At 43.0% G+C, this 18,617-nt stretch overlaps 1 protein-coding gene and 1 pseudogene across 1 annotated transcript in view; both read left to right on the top strand.

The window, feature by feature from the left end:
- The first annotated feature begins 1,746 nt into the window (after positions 1-1,746).
- On the top strand, positions 1,747-3,024 carry LOC121142135 (annotated as a pseudogene).
- Positions 3,025-8,487: 5,463 nt separating this feature from the next.
- LOC101837099 (3 beta-hydroxysteroid dehydrogenase type 3-like) overlaps positions 8,488-18,617 on the top strand; it is a 35,649-nt gene continuing 25,519 nt past the window's right edge. The window contains 2 exon segments of the mRNA NM_001281397.1: positions 8,488-8,598; positions 16,142-16,247. The gene's annotated coding sequence lies outside the window, so the exon portion shown is untranslated.

Raw genomic sequence — 18,617 nt, forward strand, 5'->3', positions numbered from 1 at the left:
ATCCAGCCACACTGAACCTCTTAGAATAGAAAGTGGGTGGTACCCTTCAACGAATTGTTACAGGAGACAGCTTCCTGAACACAACCTCAGTAGCACAGACACTGAGATCAAAAATTAATAAGTTGGACCTCCTGAAACTGAGAAGCTTCTGTAAAGAAAAGGACACAGTCAGCAAGACAAAAAGGCAGCCCACAGAATGGAAAATAATATAAACTAACCCCACATCTGACAGAGGGCTGATCTCCAAAATTTACAAAGAACTCAAGAAGCAAGTCTCCAAAACACCAAAGGATCCAATTAAAAAGTGGGCTACAGAACTAAATAGGGAATTTTCAATAGAGGAGTATAAAATGGCTTAGAGGCGCTTGAGAAAGTGCTCAACATCTTTAGCCATCCGGGAAATGCAAATCAAAACAACTCTGAGATACCATCTCACTCCTGTCAGAATGGCTAAAATCAAAAACACCAACAACAATTTATGCTGGAGAGGATGTGGTGAAAGGGGAACACTCCTCCACTGCTTGTGGGAGTGCCAACATGTACAGCCACTTTGGAAATCAGTATGGAGATTCCTCAAAAAATGTGAATAAACCTACCACAAGACCCAGCAACTCCACTCTTAGGCATATATCCAAAAGATGCCCATTCATACAAGGATGTCTGTTCCACTATATTCATAGCAGCATTATTTGTAATAGCCAGAACTTGGAAGCAACCTAGATGCCTCTCAACTGAAGAGTGGATAGAGAAATTGTGGTGCATTTACACAGTAGAGTACTATTCAGCAGAAGAAACCATAGAATCCTGAAATTTGCAGGCAAATGGATGGCACTAGAAAAAACCATCCTGAGTGAGGTAACCCAATCACAAAAAGAGAAACATGGCATGTACTCTCTCATATATGGATTTTAGACATAGATCTGGGGAGTGCCAGCCTACAATCCCATGGCCATGGTGTCTGGGAATCAGAACCTTCATTCAGTGGCTGATGGAAGCAGAGGCACTCCCATGGCTAAGCACTGAGCTGAACTCGAGAAAACCAGTGACAGAGAAGGAGGACTGATGACCAAACGGATTAAGACTGGGCTGGTTTAACCCCCAGAAACAGCTGACCTGACAAGGGTTAGCTCTTGAATCCCAGACTGATCAGCAGGGGACTGATCAAGACCCCCTGAATGTGGGTGTCAGTGTGGAGGCCTAGGTAATCTATTGAGCTTTGCATATTAGATCAGTATTTATCCCGGGTATACAAATGGACTTTGGGCGCCCATCCAACAATGAGAGATGCACACTCACCCTGAACTCTTGGGGAAGGGTCTAAGCCCTGCCCTATATGAAATGACAGACTATGGACACCCCCATGGAGGGCCTCACCCTCCCTGGGGGAATGAGGGGATAACGGGGGGAGGGGTTGGGTGGAGGGCACGGGAGGAGGGGAGGGAAAGGGAGAGGGACCTGGAACTGACTTGTGAAGCAACCTCGTTTCTTATATAAATTTAAACTGGAAAATAAAACATACAAAAAAAAGTTAGCTAGTAACAAGCCTGATCTATGTGTTGAGAATTTGTAATTATTATCAAGCCTCTGAGTGGTTGCTTGGGAGCAGCTGTGGGACAGAAACTTCTGCAGCCTATAGCAGGGTTTGTAGATGCACTGGTGTTTAACTTTTTACTCTGGCAGTGTACAGAGTACCTTCCAGCGTTAACAGGGGAGAAGGCTCTACATAGGCAGCAGTTCAACTTCCCCATGTTCAGTGAGTTATGTAGGTGCTGTCCTCGGCAATAAGACCTTACCATCAGTTTGTGGAGAGCAACCAGCAGCCTTGGCAATAGCCTGGCTAATTTAGGGGTTGCCATGTAGCCCCTTTGACTAACAAACGAAATTATATTAGCTGTAATCCATTCCCAGCACTGGTAGTTTCATTTGGTAGTGGCAGAGGTTTAGGAGGGGGAACTTTTGTCTCCCCTGTTATTGATGATTCCAATTTAGAATTTATTTTTATATACGTTATATTTTAAGAAGTTTCCACTGAAGCCGAGAAGCCTGTCACAAAAAAGAAAAAACCAGCAGCCAAGAAGGCTGGTGGTGATGCTGCTGTAGCCAAAAAGGATGACCCTAAGGCTAAAAATCCCAAGAAGGGGAAGCCCCATTGCAGCCAGAACCTTCTCCTGGTTAGAGGAATTGGCAGGTACTCCCAATCCACCTTGTATCCCAGAAAAGTCCTGTGAAAAGAAAATACTCAGCTGCAAAAACCAAGGTTGAAAAGAAGAAAAGGGAGAAGGTCCTTGCTACTGTCACTAAACCGGTTGGTGGTGACAAGAACGGCAGTACCTGGGTAGTTAAGCTTCAAAAAATGCCCAGGTATTACCCTACTGAAGATGTTCCTCAGAAGCTGCTGAGCCACGGCAAAAAGCCCTTCCGTCATCATGTGAGAAAGCTGCATGCCAGCATCACTCCAGGGACTGTCCTGATCATCCTCACCAGGAGCCACAGGGGCAAGAGGGTGGTTTTCCTGAAGCAGCTGGGCTCTTGCCCTCAACAGAGTTCCTCTGCAAGGAACACACCAGAAATTTGTCATTGACACCTCTACAAAAGTTGATTATCAGCAAGGTTATAATGCCCAAACACAGCCGGGCATTGGTGGCACACGCCTTTAATCCCAGCACTCGGGAGGCAGTGGCAGGCGGATCTCTGTGAGTTCGAGGCCAGGCTGGACCGATACCCTCCAAAACAATACAGAGAAACCCTGTCTCGTAAAAACAAAAAAAAATCCCCAAACACCTGACTGATGCTTACTTCGAGAAGAAGCTTCTGTACAAGCCCAGGCACCAGGAGGGCGAGATCTTTGACACAGAGAAGGAGAAATATGAGATTACAGAGGAGCACAAGGCCAAAGATCAAAGCTGTTCCTCAGCTCCAGGGCTACCTGAGGTCTCAGTTCTCTCTGACAAATGGGATGTATCCTCACAAACTGGTTTTCTAAATTGCTATCAACCTAATTAAACAGTTTCATATGTTAAAAAAGAAGTTTCTACAGTATTAGGTTTCCATATGGCCCCTCAAATGGCACTTAGCTTTAGCTATCCTGACAAGTATTCCATCCTATCCCATCCCCTCCCCATTTCATCCTCCATTTCCTACCCCTCCCATTCATCCATAACTATCTCTTTTATTTCCCCTTCCCAGAGAGTTCCTCCCCTCACCCCTAGTTTCATATCTATGCCTAACCTCTGTGGTTATATGGATCACAACCTGCTTGTCAAAGACTTAACAGCTAACATATAAAGTATAAACAAATACATACCATATTTGTCTTTGGGGAGGTCTGCATTACCTCACTCAGAATGATTTTTTCTGATTCCATCCATTTACCTGCAAACATTTTTTTCCTAAGTTGAGTGAGGGCAGATCTGAGAGAAGTTAAGGGGAGGGAGTTGCAGGTGAATATGAACAAAATATATTGTATGAAATTTCAAAGAATCAATAAAATATTTTAAAAGGAGTTGAATTCAAATTGCATGTGGGACATACCATAACAAATTAAGATTATCTGTCCATAAAATTGTTAAACTCTAGGAGTTTTGCCTATTGCAATCATTTAGGCAAACTTCAATGTTGTTAGGATTACACTAGATGTTTTTTCACACATTGATTTCTCTTAACAAAATCTAAGAATTGCAAGATGTCACACTGAGTTTGAGCCAGCTAAGATAAAGGAACTTCCAAATAAACATGAACAGTGAAACGTTTTGCAATCAGGAAAATGCATAAGTAAAAACACAGAGAACCAAAAGACTTCACATGTTAACCTTTTATTGGAGTTTTGAATACAAGAGGCATTTGATCCCACTGTTTTTCTACCCATCGGAATTGGAAGGCCAGGTTTCAATGGGGCTTTAATTATCCCATTACATCCCCAGCTCACTTGTCAAGTTCCCAATTCAGTCACACAATGGCAATGGCCAGATATACTTCTTTCTTTTTATTTTCTTTTTTATAAATTTTATTTAAATTAGAAACAATCTTATTTTACACATCAATCCCAACTCCCTCTCCCTCCCATCCTCGTATGTCCCCCACCCACCGCCCATTCCACCCCCTATCCCATCCCCTATCCACTCCCCAGGGAGGGTGAGGCCTTCCATGGGGGATCATCAAGTCTGTAACATTATTTGGGGAAGAGCCTGGGCCCTCCCCCATGTATCTAGGCTGAGAGAGCATACCTCCATGGGGGAATGGGCTCTCAAAGTCCATTCGTGCACTAGGGATAAATACTGTTTCCTCTGCCAGAAGCCCCATAGACTTCCCAGGCCTCCCAACTAACAACCATGTTCAGAGAGCCTGGTTTGGTCCCATGCAGGTTCCCCAGCTGTCAGACTGGGGTCTCTGAGTTCCCACTAGTTCAGGTCAGCTACTTCTATGGGGTTCCCAGGCAATGAAATCTTGAAATCTGCAGCCAAATGGATGGAACTAGAAGAAACCATCCTGAGTGAGGTAACCCAGTCACAGAAGGACAAACATGGTATGTACTCACTCATGTATGGATTTTAGACAGAGCAAAGGATTACCAGCCTACAATCCACACCTCCAGAGAAACTAGGAAACAAGGAGGACCCTAAGAGAGATGTTCATGATCCCACAGAGAAGGAGAAAGGGACAAAAGCTCCTGAACAAATTAGGATCATGGGGGGATGAGAGGGAAGGAGGGAGGGAGGGAGGGAGGGAGGGAGGGAGGGAGGGAAGGAGGGAGAGAGGAGAAAGAGGACATGAGAAGAGGAGGAGGAAGGAGAACATGAGGGATCTGAAAGATTGAGTTGGGGGAAGAACAGAGAAGGAGAGTAAGAAAAGAGATACCTTAATAGAGGGAGGCATTATAGGTTTAAAGAGAAATCTGGCACTAGGGAAAAGTCCAGAGATCCACAAGGATGACCCCAACTAGGAACCTAATCAGTAGTGGAGAGGCTAACTTAAATGCCCTTCACCTATAATGAGATTGATGACTACCTTAAATGCCATCCTAGAGCCTTCACCCAGTAGCTAGTGGAAGCAGAAGTTGAGATCCACAGCTAAGCACTGAGCCAATTGTGGAATCCAGTTGTGGAGAAGGAAGAGTGATGAGCAAAGGGATGGGGACCATGCTGGGGAAACCCATAGATATACTCCTATCTTTAACTCTTATTTTCCCCCTTTCTCTTTTTATTACCACAACACCATCAAAGCCAGAAACATTTATTGTTGATTTGGAAAACTACATCAATTATGTCCCATATAGAGAAATAGTCTATTATCCCTTCAGTATTGACTATGTGGTTTTTATAAACTGTATAGCCAGCAAAAGTAAAATTACAAATAAAAACTAGCAGGTAGAGAGAAGAAGCAAGTAGACCAAGGAATATCATCAAATCAGGTGCATACACTACCCAGAAGAAATGACTAGAGTAGACAAACCCCACTCTTGGCTCCCCCCCACCCTCACTCCACTTCAGGTGAGTGTAGGCACTGCTCAGGCCCCAACTCCTGCCTATCACTCCCCCCCCTCGATCTTCCTGGGTATGCTCCTAGCATTGAGTGAACCCCCCCCAGACAGGAAGGATCTGAGTCCTGCCACACACCACTTTTGGCTCCCCTCCACCCACCTATCTCTGCTTGAGAGTGGAGAATACCAGGTGAAGCCAGACCATCTAGAGTTTCAGACACTGAAGTCTTGGACCATATATGCCACCAGGAGACCAGTGTAGACAGAGAGACCCCACCTGCAACCACTCAAAGAAGCTTACAGAACACCAAATAGACTGGACCACAAAAAGAAGTTTCCTCACCACATAATAATAAAAACACCAAACCTACAGAATAAAGAGAAAATATCAAGAGCAGAAAAAAAAGGCCAAGTAACTTATAAAGGCAGACCTATGAGAATTACACACAACTTCTCAATGGAAACTATAAAGTCAGAAGGTCCTGGATAGATGTTTTACAAACACTAAGGGAACATGGATGCCAGCCCAGACTACTGTATCCAGCAAAGCTTTCAATTACTATAGATGTCTCTTGTCTCATTCATTCCAGGTTCCCGTGGCTCAAACCTGTTGTGCCCTGCTGGCCGGGGCACGTATCACAAATACAGCCCTACAGAAAGTATTAGAAGGAAAAGTCCAACCCAATGAAGATAACTACACTCACAGTAATAGGCAATAGATAATCCCACTTTACCAAACACCAAAAAAATAAAGTGGGAGAAATCCACACATAATAACACCACCACTAATAAATCCAAAACAAACAAGAATCAACAATCGATTGTCATTAATATTCCTCACTGTCAATGGTCTCAATTTGCCTATAAAAAGATACAGGCTAACAGAATGGATACAAAGACAGAATCCATCCATGTGCCGCATAAAAGAAACACATCTCAATGTCAAAGACAGACTTTACCTCACAGTAAAATATTAGGAAAAGGTTTTCCAATCAAATGGACCCACGAATCAAGCTGGTGTAGCAATCCTAATATCTAACAAATTAGACTTCAAAGTAAAGTCAATCAAAAGAGATAAAGAAGGGAATTCATATTCATCATAGGAAAAGTCCATCAAGATGAAGTCTCAATTCTGAACATATATGCCCCAAATACAAAGGCACCCACATTCATAAGAGAAACTTTACTAAAGCTCAAATCACACATAAAACCTCACACATTAGTAGTAGGAGACTTCAACACTCTGCTCTCATCACTAGACAGGACCACCAGACAGAAACTTAATAAACAAGCAAAAGAACTAACAGAAGTTATGACCCAATTAGGATTAACAGATATTAACATATCATTCCATCCAAATGCAAAATAATATGCCTTCTTTTCAGCTCCAAATGGAACATTCTCTAAAATTGACCACATACTTGGCAATGTAGCAAACCTCCACAGATACAAAAAAAATTGAAATAACCCCCTGTATCTTATCAGACCACCATGCTTTCAAGGTAGAATTCAACAATATTACAAATCGCAGAAACCCTACAAACTCATGGAAATTGAAAAATGCATAATTGTACCATTCCTACCATTCCTGGGTCAAGGAAGAAATATATAAAAAAAAGAAATTTAAGACTTCCTGGAATTTAAGGAGAATGAAGACTCAACATACTCAAACTTATGGGACACTTTGATAGCAGTGCTAACAGGAAAGTTCATAGCACTAAGTGCCCACTGAAGAAACTGAAGAATAGTCACACTAGAGAATTAACAGCACAACTGAAAGTTCTAGACCAAAAAGAAGCAATCTCAGCCTGGAGAAGTAGATGCCAGGAAATAATTGAGGGCTGAAATCAATAAAGTAGAAAACATTACAAAGAATCAATGAAACAAAGAGTTGGTTCTTTGAGAAAATCAACAAGATAGACAAACCTTTATCCAAACTAACCAAGAGGCAGAGAGAGAGAGCTTGCTAATTAACAAAATCAGAAATGAAAAAGGGAGTAATAGAGGATGGCAAGAAAGGAGATGACTTGATAAAGGGGGCCAGTATATGTTTGGAGAGAGGTCTGGCAAAGAGGGAATCTACAGGAATGACCCCACCTAAGAATCTAGGCCGTGGTGTAAAGGCTACCTTTGATGCCCTTCCCCTATAATGAGATTGATGACTTGATGACTATCTTGGTTATCATTCCTAGAGCCTTGACCGAGTATCGGATCAAAGAAGGGACAGGCACCCACACCTGAGCACTGAGCTGTTCTCCTGGAATTCAGTTGTGGAGAGGGAGGAGAGGTGAGCAAATGAACCAAGGGAACTGAAGATACCTGCAGAAATAGTTGACCTAACCTAAAGAGAGCATGCAGACCCTAGTCATAAAGTGGTGGAACCAGCATTAGACCAAACCAGGCCCTCTGAATGTTGATGCCAGCTAGGAGGCCAAGGCAGTCTATGGAACCTCTCACAGTGGAGCTAGTGTTTATTCCTAGGTCACAAATGGACTTTGGGAGCCCACTCCCTAAGAAGAGATACTATTGTAGCCCAGATACAGAAAGGAGGGCCTGGACCCTCCCCCAAATGATGTGATAAACTTTGATGATCCCCCTTGGAGGGTCTCCTTGTTCCTGGAGAGTGGGTGGGAGTGGGTTGTGGGAATCAGTGGGAAGCATTGGAGGATGGGAGGGCAAGGGAATAGGGGGATGGATATGTAAAAAAGAGTGTCTCTAAAATAAACATTTTGAAAATCTTTAAAAAAAAGAAATTACTAGAGTAGCCTAAGTGGGGGAGAAAGCAAATGTAATCTCAAATAAGACTCTTAAGACACTGATAGAAATGGCTAGGAAGACCCTGTTTAAATAGTCATGCTGAAACTCCTCAGAATTAGTGGTCTTTGGATGAGAATGGCCCCCTAGGCTCATGTGTTTGAATCCTTGGTCCCCATTGGTGGAAATGTTGGAACAGGATTATGATTTGTGACCTTGTTGGAGGAGATGTCTCTGAGAGTGGACTTTGAAGCTTCCAAAGACAGCTGCTACTCCTAGAGAACTCTCTGATTCCTGCTTCCAGTTCAGGAAGGGAGCTCAATGCTGTGCCTGCTGCCATTCAGACCTCTAACTCCTGGAAACAAAACGTAAGTCCAATAAACTGCTTTCTTTTATAAGTTGTAGGGGTAGTGATGTTTTGAAACAGCAATACAAAATAACTAATACAGTGTCTTGTGGGAAGGTTTCCAGGTTCAGGGCTGAGCTTCCCATCCGTTTGTTATTCCCACAGTAGGTATCTTTATACCTTGAGACGAGCAATAACCTCTGTTGGCAATGTTTGTTCTGGAGGGCTCAACATCTTGAATACCTTTAACTGTTTTCTGTTCTCCTTTCTCCTGATCACAGGGGTGGGAGAAGGGGGGAGTCTGCCTGAGGAAAGGCTCTTGAAGGATGTTTGAGATAAAGCTTGAGTCTGAAATTGGAGGGCTCATGCACTCAGATTTAGCTCACAGTATGTGCAAACAATACGTATCAATTTACAAATGGAAAAAGTTCTCCAAACACATTCTTTTCAACTCCTTACTCACTATACAAAGCTTCTCACTTGACCACCTCCATGTGTTGTCCATAGTTAATTGCACTGCCATTATTAATATGTTGAGTGTCAGTTCCCTTGTTTCTGCGTTGAGGGGATATGTCATATTTCATCTCTGTGTCAACAGTATCTGACCAAGTAGGCAACTGTGAGTGAATAAAGAAAAAAATTTTATCAAATAGCCGGCACAAGGAGGTGAGGCAGAACGCTTTGAGCATAAATATAAATGTGAATTTAAAGTGTTGCTTAACACAAGTGAGTTGCCTTACTATGATGAGAATCAAGAAACAGAAGGCCACTGGGAGTCAGTAGTCGAAAAATTAATTCCTATACTATATATGGGAGAAATGGAGAGAATGGAGCATATGGGAGACGGGAAAGAAAGATGGAAACTGACTCTTTCACTGGCTTTTGGGACCCTACCCATCATACTGGGTCACCTTGCCCAGCCTTAAAACACAGGGAGGTGCTTGGTCTTACTGCAACTCAATATGCCAAGTTTTGCTGATGTCTATGGGAGACCTGTCTTTCCCTAAACAGAAGCAGAGGAGGAGTGGATTTCAGAGGGTGGTAATAGAAGGGGGTGGGGGTAGAGACTGGGAGGAGAGGAGGAAGGCAAAACTGTGGCTGGGGTGTAAAATAAATGATTATTTTTTTTAAAAGGAGGGAGCAGTAAGGGAGAGAAACATCCTTCACCATCAACTGAAAACACAGCATCTATATCAAGGCTCCTTCAGGACTAGTCCATCTGGCAGCGCATCCCACTCCCTGTAAAGTTCTTTCTCAACCATTCCCTCTTGCCGCAGATTACCCTTCCTGGGGAATCTCCAGTCTGCCAGAGAGAATTGCAAACTGGTCCAGGGCACTTCTCACTGTTGACTGTTGTCCCCACTGGTCTCGCTAGACTCCTGTAGAATACCTGAGAGCCTTGTTCCAATAACTTGCTCTGATATCTAAATTGGGTCCAAAATGAGTACTGCATGAACTTACAGAAGGGAAGAATGAAAGAAGACAGTATCCATAAAGAAAGACCCTTGGCCTCCATGTCCAGTATGTTCAATCTGGCCAGCCCTCCCACTATGGCCTTACTATTTGTGGCATCCATGGCTTCAGTCTCCAGCTGTCTCCACTTGTTGGCTGCATTGTGGGGTATACACTGAGCCTTTGCTTCACCACCGTAGTGTCAGGTATCAGTCTCTCGGAGGCTCCCTACAGGGAATCTAACCCTGCTGTGCGTTATTGTGAGTGCACAGGCTTTCTTTAAAAGCTAGGTAAAAGCCTCCATGATTGCAGGACTCTTACATTATCCATGCCTGAAAAGGTAGCATCGCATAAATGATTCCAGGTTCTGCTGAAGATTGAAGTAGTAGTCAGAGCTTCCTAGAGCAAGGTTGCAGCTAAGAAAACACTTCCCTAGCAACTCCTCTGGAACACAGCAAATAACCCTATGATCAGAGCCCAGGCCCAAAGCATCGGGCTTGGATGCTTCGTTCTAGCGTGATGGACGCAGTGGTGGCTCCTCTGACCATCTTGGGGCTATCTTCTCCTGAGAGCTACACTGTGGAAGGCCTCTCTACTGTGGTCATGTGAGCACCCAGTGAGAAGTTACTGAACATGGGAGCACCCCTGGGAGTGGGCTGGACCTTGTCTTTGTGTCTTCACTGGGGGTCTATGTTTCTTCCCCCTGCCACAGTGACTGGTGCCACTCTGTACTCAGTGGCAATAAATGGTAGGGTTAGTTCTTGTCAGTATGTTCCTTCTGTATGACACTCAGAAAGTAATCAAACATACAGAAATAACACCAATGCAGAGTTCAAAAGTATGATCCCATCAATTCGATGTTGAGAGTCTACATGGATACATTAAGTATATTTATGAGAGTTGCAACTGTGCTAGCAACTGAAAGCAACAGGAAGGATGAAATGGCCGCTTGTGGTGTCTCTGCTCACTGATGCTTGCTTGTTTATTAGGAGCAGAGACTTTGCACTTGCAAAACCCTTTTGAGGTTTAGAAGATAGCCTGTCACCTTGTTTAAGGTGTTCAGCAATATGACCCTTCAGACTTGCTTTTTCTTTTAGAGAATAAATTCAATTGATGTCCTCCAGATAAGCACATACATTTTCAATTGTCATGCTTGAGTAATTTAAAAATACTTTGGTGAGGGCTGGAGAGATGATTCAGAGGTTAAGAGCACTAGCTGCTCTTCCGGAGGGCCTGTGTTCAATTCCCAGCAGCACGTGGTGGCTCACGACCATCTGTGATGAGTCTGGTGCCCTCTTCTAGCATCAGGCACACATGCAGGCAGAACACTATATACATAACAAATAAAACATTTTAAAAATGCTTTCATGAATGCAAGAACTAAAATTTCAAGTATTTTTATTGACTTATAGAATAAGTAAAATTTAGCAAATTTGTGTGTCTTCATATTTGGTGGAGCTTGCAGAATATTTAAGATCATAAGTGTCAAGGACGTTTTAGTGTAGACATCAAAGAGAGGTAAAAAGTCACCTGCAGCCATATTGTGAATGCATAAGACAGCACTGATTGTGGTGAACCAATGAGAGATGTCTGAGATCTGGAAACAAGTAACCACCATTGATGGTCTGTGACTGGACACAGTTGTTTCTGAGCTTATCAGTGGCCTCCCAGGGTCGACTACTCATGTCAGGATGGTCCAGATGTTAGTCTTGCAGAGACTCCCTGGAAGAATTATGTAGATGTGAGTTTTACTGAGACGTCTTCTAAAACAAATGTCCTTAAAACTGTGCTCACTATAACGCACTCCAAAGAAGATTTGTTTGTTGTTAAATACACAGTGTATTTGCTGTTGCAGAGGTTGGTTGGGTATTTTTTCAGTGTACAGCTGAAAGCATGCTTGCTTTTATCACCACAGCTTTGACAGCTGTCAGAAAAGCCTCATCGTGGTTTATGCTAAGCTTAGGAGTCTTTTTTCATCAAAAACCACTGGCTTTCTAAGTTCCCTCTCAGGTTAAGCAAGCAAAGCAAACTCAGTTGACCTTGGGAAATAATTTGACTGAAAAGTACAATGGAGGGGTGCTTGGTTAGCCACCCTGTACACCAGTGACATTTGTAAGGTTTTGATACAGGTCTGTTGATGGGGAGGGGGATTCTTCAGTGAAGTCTGTATGGGTATTTACACAATTGCTATTATTGAGAAATATTTACTATAGTAATCCAAAAATAACTAATGCAATCATTTTAAAGTACACAGAATGCTTATTTCCAAAATAAAGGCGTTAATCAGGTGGTGAAAAAAAAACTCACAGCTCTTGTCTTAAAGGTAAAAAGAGGCATCTTGTTCTGTAGGCATTTTGAGTGACCATGACCTGGAACATTGATTTAGACAACTCCAAATGCCATTCCAGCATGGAAGCAGTTTCACAGGATTTTTATTGTTTTACAAAACAAGAAAGTCATAAATCAAGGCAAATTTAAAATACATTGGTGGCTACATCAGAAAGGCAGGTACAGTGAGACATAGGTGCTATTCTATAGATCTAATATGCTATCTGATGATTTCCGTAGCTCTTGGATTGTTGGAAGCTAGAGTTCTGCTAAGTGAGCAGCTTTTAAAAGATTTTTACTTATCATATGATGTTAGTTCTAAGTTAATAGCTTACTTATTATTACCAGATGTTGGTTCAGATACGGAGTGGGGGATTGGAGCAAGGCATGGCTGTACCAGAAGGCTAACACTAACTCAAGGATAAAATATTTAGCCCCCAAGCCTGTAAAATTCCAACCTCTCCAAAGGACTGAGATTCCAACTGGTCCATCAGTCTCTGCAGACACAGACCCCTTCCAGGAAGTTTTTGTTCACAACCAGACACAGTTTCCATTTAGAAATTTTCACTCACACAACCATTTGTAATTCCAGTTCTAGGAAATCCAGTGCCCTCTTCTGGCCTCCAAAGGCACAAGGCATACATGTGGAGACACACATGCAGGTAGAACACTCTACATATAAATTAAAAACATAAGTGACCTTTTAAAAAAATTCATCTTGTACAAGACATTTTAAAAAATTCATATTGTACAAGACATTATACAATGCCCCTGTCTAAAGACAAACCAAGACACAAGTCGCCGGGATGAGAGCACAGGAAGAAAGAGGAGACAGCCTAGAGGGAAAGTCTCAACAACTCGCCAGCAGCAGCCTTGGCCCCAGTTCTCCCTCCGACCCCCAGCCTGTGGAAACAGGCACTGTTGTGGATGATCAGGCTGGACAAAGGTGGGCTTTCTTGATGTAGCTGTAAAAGGAGCAGTCAGTGAGAGGCTCTGCAAAAGGTAGAGAGTACAAACCCAGAAGACAGACTTCTCTTGTTTGGCAAACAAACGTATTCCTCAAGTTGGATCCAAACTGCCACTTCAAATTTTCCCTCAGACTTCAGAAAATGTCCTCACCTGGAAAGTGAAACTGGAGGCTGCAAGGATAGTGGAAGAAGTATCTGATGGCTGTAACCTGGTGTGGCGTGTTCTACTCCCCCAAATTTGTGCACCTCACCTTCCTGTAACACAGTCCCACATTCAAATGTTTGCTGGCATAAAAGGCACAGCAGCAGTGGAATGGCATGGCTTCCTAGTCCTCCCAACACCTGTCTTGGACAGAAATGCTGCCTCTTTAAGGACTGGGAAGACGAGAGCTTGGGGCTAGTCCTTTCCCTGGTATCAGTGGCCTTCACTAGAGACCTGGATATTGACATCAACAGGACTGCCTGGCATTCCTACTTTGAACTCTAGGTGTTTCCCAGATGATGGTGGGTTTGAAACTCATTAGCAGCCACTGAACATCACAGTGAGGGCACAGACACTAGAAAAGTCAAAGCCTTGATAAGGACCACAGTCTGTTGATACAAATCTCTGCCCTGCTCACTTCCCAGATACTGCCCCTTCCCTCTTTTGGTGCTTAGAGGTTGATAATCACACGCTTAAAACCCTGAGCCTTCACTGGTTTAAAATGGCAACCAAAGGATAACATACAAAGAAAACCTTAGAACCGACCAAGGGCTTGTTTCTGGCATGATTTCATGCTGTCCTCCCTTGGGTAAATATCAAAAGCCAGATTCACAGCTTGTGAAATCACTCACGGTAGAGGGTTTGGACTGATGACTGGCAGCCTTGACCTTCAACCTTACACTGAACTGCTGTGCTGTGCATTTGGCTTCTCCATATATTTATGGAGCAAACTCTCCTCTAGGGCTATGAATTTTGCAAAGATCTGGACCCTGAGTTAGCTCTATTACAGCTAGTCATTTGTTCAGGACATCATGGAATCTTGTGCAGATCTGATATCTCTTACGTTGTCCAAATAGCTTGTCCTGGGGTGTGGAATGTGTTGTGAACAAAATTACAACATCAAACTACCTGCAATGATCTTGTGGTCTCCAGTCCTAGATATCATGTTCCTTTCACCTAGAAAATCCTGGGAATGTCTGGTGTCTTCCGGGTGTGATGGGTTTAAAGCTCTAGAGCAGTCCATACCCTGAATGGACTGTTACCCTGAACATTGCTGTATATTGGTAACACAGTCATCTTTGTATACACAAGGAATACATTGTCACCTCCTCTCAAATACTGTCCAAAACAAGTAGTTTCTTGCTACTTGTGACAAGCAGAGTGAGTAAAGCCCTCCTATATCCCACAAGGGACACTGCAACAGAAAAACGTGGGAGTCTGCTCTGAGTTAGAAGTAATGTCCTTGAAAGTGCAGGCTGGCTGCAGTGAACTGTGGCCTCTGAAGAGAAAGTCACAGTGCCTGGCACTAGACTGTCCATCCTGAGATTGGCAGCCTGTGCACCTTCTGCCACCAGGGCAAAGGGAATAGAACCATCTAGAATTCCAAGGGAAGCTGAAGAGTAATGATGTGGAGAATCTATTCTAGTTAGTGATCTGAGTGGGGAATAAAGGTCAGAGAGAGAGAAAAAAAAACAAAATGTAAGAGGACAGACAGAAGGGTAGGCACACCTCCCAGGCCTCATCTTGCCTGCTGTAGTGAAAAATCAAACAAAGCGACTGCACAGACTTTACTTATGTCCTCACCAAGGGAGAACATATGTGAAAGAAAACCTAGAGGAGCCCATAGGCAATGCATGGGAAACCCTATAATGTATGTTCACTTTTTCCATTTCTCTGGTAATATATGGAGCTTATGGTTTACATGTCATGCTCAAGAAATTTACTAACTGATCCTAAGGAATCCCCCATCCCTGTTTGCCAAAATAACCACCCAGGCTGCTTTTATAAGATTGTACATATTTGGTGAAGAGCGACGGCTCAGTGGGTAAAGATGTCTGTTGCCAATCCTCATGACCTGAATTCTATCCCTGAGACATACAAGGTAGAAGAAGAGGACAAACTCTCAGAAGTTTTCCTCTGATCTCCACACATATACATGTATGCATGCATCCATGCTTCACAAGCTCGAGCACCCACACACATAGAGATACATTTACAATTTTTAAAAAAGTATAGGTACTTGTTTCACTGCATCAAGTCAAATGGGAATTAAAAACACAACCACAAAGACTTCTCTAAAGTTACAAATGTGTCTACTAATGAAACCCAAGAATTCCAAATTCAATTCATTTACTTCCTTTCACCTGTGTGGCAGAAGCCTGTTTTACCAGCACATTTAGTCTGGGAAATTCTACTTCTCTGCTGTGTCTTGTTGCTATGACAAAACACCTAACAAGAAGCAACTTAAGGGAGGAAGTGTGTAGTCAGGCATATAGTTCCAGAAGACACATACCATCCTGGTGGACAAGGCATGGCCACAAGAGGAGGAGGCCAGCTAGTCCCAGTACCCCTGTTGTCAGGAAGGAGAGAGTGAGCAGAGAGTGGTGCTGGGCTCCAACACATCTCCTCTTCCTCCATCAAGGCACCCTCCCTGGGGAAATGAGGGAATATATATAAGTTGATTCTTAGCATGTATATAGCTCAGTCCCTCATGGCTTATGTATTTTGCCCTTTGTATGGATAGGAGTAACTGACAATGTAAAAAGAGAGAGAGAGAAAGGAAGAAAGAAAGACACAGGGCATTAATAAGTAAACTTTTCTCTGAATCTGTGAAGTCCTTTCCAGGAGTGACTGACAGACCAGAAAAGACTCACTTGCTGTACAGCACCATCCTGTGGTCTGGAATCACAAAGTAAGCGAAAAGGAGAGAACAGCAGACTGGTAAGTAGAACCAAGAATTCAGTAGTCTGTCTGGTTAAACTTCATCTGCAGCCCCAACTCTGCCTTCCAAGAATAAATCTGTGTAGTGACGACAAAGAGCACCTCTAACACCCTTGGTCACAAGAGAGGCTCTCCACATGAGGAGGGATCACACACAGAAATTTTGAAAAGTAGGAAGTATATTGTGCAAAACTTGTTTTATTTACCTGGAGAACTGGAACTGCCCAACTGTCCCTACGTGTGCTAACAGCATGACCCAGATAAGACTACTGCTATGCCCTTCTATACAGGTCATGGGGGACTGGCTTGTGTTGACCAGGACACTGACCAGCACATGATAAATATTCTGGTAAGGGGTACTCTATACATCTTCAATGATGCAAAAACCAAATGAAAGATACAAAATTTATTGTCTCCTATTCCTGTATGTGTCTTAAAGTGCTGATAATAACATGAAATTAACTAAGAAGATAATAAGAAGAAACTGTTGTGGGATTTCGATCCATTTAATGACTTTTGGGGCAGCAAGCCCTAGAGCATGCTCTTGTCTGCTATGTGACAACTTGTAAGGTGAGGGAGAAGGGACTTTTGCTCTCGTGCTGTCTTGAGTGGTTGGAGCAGAGTAGGTGGCTTGCTCTCTACCCCTGGACAGAACAACTGGACAAAGGCAGCTGGAATAGTGGCTGCATCTAACCTATCTTTGAGAACCTTCACCAGACTCTCATGGGCTCTTGTTACAAGAAACAGAGAGGAACGTCATGGGATTCTTCCCAGAAGTCAGAAAAATATAAGGGTATTAAAAAGTAAAGCAGGTAAAGAACATGCCAAGGCAAGGGAAGTGAAAAAGAAGAAGTAAAAGTGTTTCTCAAGCCATTCTTTTAAAAAAATATCTAGTATGTATGTATAGTATGCATCTGTGTGTGGATGTGTGAACACTTAAGTGCAGGTACAGGCAGAGATCAGAAGTAGATATTGGAGTTACAAGAGGTTGTGAACCCCCTGATGTGGATGCTGAGAATTGAACTTGGGTCCTCTTCTAGAGCAGCAAATGCTCTTACCACTGAGTCATTCCTACTATTGTAGCCTGAAAGGAACAATACTGGGTCTTTGGAAATACCCCCTCAACTACCAGTGGCAACAACAGGTAAGAAACATGCTCTAAGCTGTACTAGCTACAGATTGGAGTGAAAGGAGAATGCAGACAGACAAAATTTGGTGATATATTACCCTTTAAGAGATCGTGAAAGCAAAACCCATCGATAAAGTCTCAAAAAAGCTTTAATTGGAAAGGGGATAATATGGGCCTAGTACTTGTTACTTTGGGGAGGATCTACGTTGGAAGAAGTATAAGATACTTATGAAATTTCTTCCTGGGTGTCTAATTTGGAAGTTTCAGCAAATGCTCAGGTAGACAGTGGGTTTTCAAAAGGTTTTGGCCTTCAACTCTAAGCTCTGTTTATCTCATTCTCTTCCATCTTCTGACCCTTTTCTAAATGTATAAAATTCCATAATTTTAGACTCTTGTCAAGAACAGTGCTGTGGATAAACATAAGTCCAGGAAGGAGAGGCACAGGTCTCTTCCCATCAGGGTGAATCTTAGGTAATCACTTAGAAGTGAAATAAATGCCCTGGGGCTAATGTGTCATTATTAACAGGTAGATAAAAAGAATCCTCTCCCTCTCCCTCCCTCTCCCTCCCTCTCCCTCCCTCTCCCTCCCTATCCCTCCCCCTCTCCCTCTACCTCTCCCTCTATTTCTCCCTATCTCCTAGCTATTCAACATGGAAAGTCTCGAAACAAAGTTTGTTCCAGTTGAGAGAAAATCTAAAGAGTCAAATTCTATGGTTTTAATGAAAGATCTGATATACCAGATTGCTAAGGGCAACAGTCAAGCTGAAGAATCAAAATACAGATTTAATGGGGTCCAGTGGCCCTTGCTTCTAATCCTTATATAAAAATGAAGCCAGCCTGGATAACAGTCAACACACACACACACACACACACACACACACACACACACACACACAGATACCTGATGAAAGTCCAAAGTCGTTTAGCTTAAATGCCAGCAGGAACATGACATTTTATACACAAGTTATAAGGGAGAGGAGAGATACCTGGCATTGGTACACACAAAAATAAAAGAGTTAAAAAGGGACTCAGGCCAGGAAAGCAGGTAGCTTAATTATAGAGCTTCCTCCAAACTTCCTTCCCCACTCACAGCTTTATCCCAGCCCCAACTCCAACAGGTGCCCCCTGGAAACCTGAGGTTACTTCAATCCAGCCAGGCATGCAGGTAGGTTAACTGAAGATCTTTACCACTCCTCCTCGCCTCCAAATCTAATCCTGCAGTCTCACCCCTATTTCTGCAA

The sequence above is a fragment of the Mesocricetus auratus genome, unplaced genomic scaffold (assembly GCF_017639785.1).
Source record: "Mesocricetus auratus isolate SY011 unplaced genomic scaffold, BCM_Maur_2.0 Super-Scaffold_100009, whole genome shotgun sequence".
Classification (NCBI taxonomy): domain Eukaryota; kingdom Metazoa; phylum Chordata; class Mammalia; order Rodentia; family Cricetidae; genus Mesocricetus; species Mesocricetus auratus.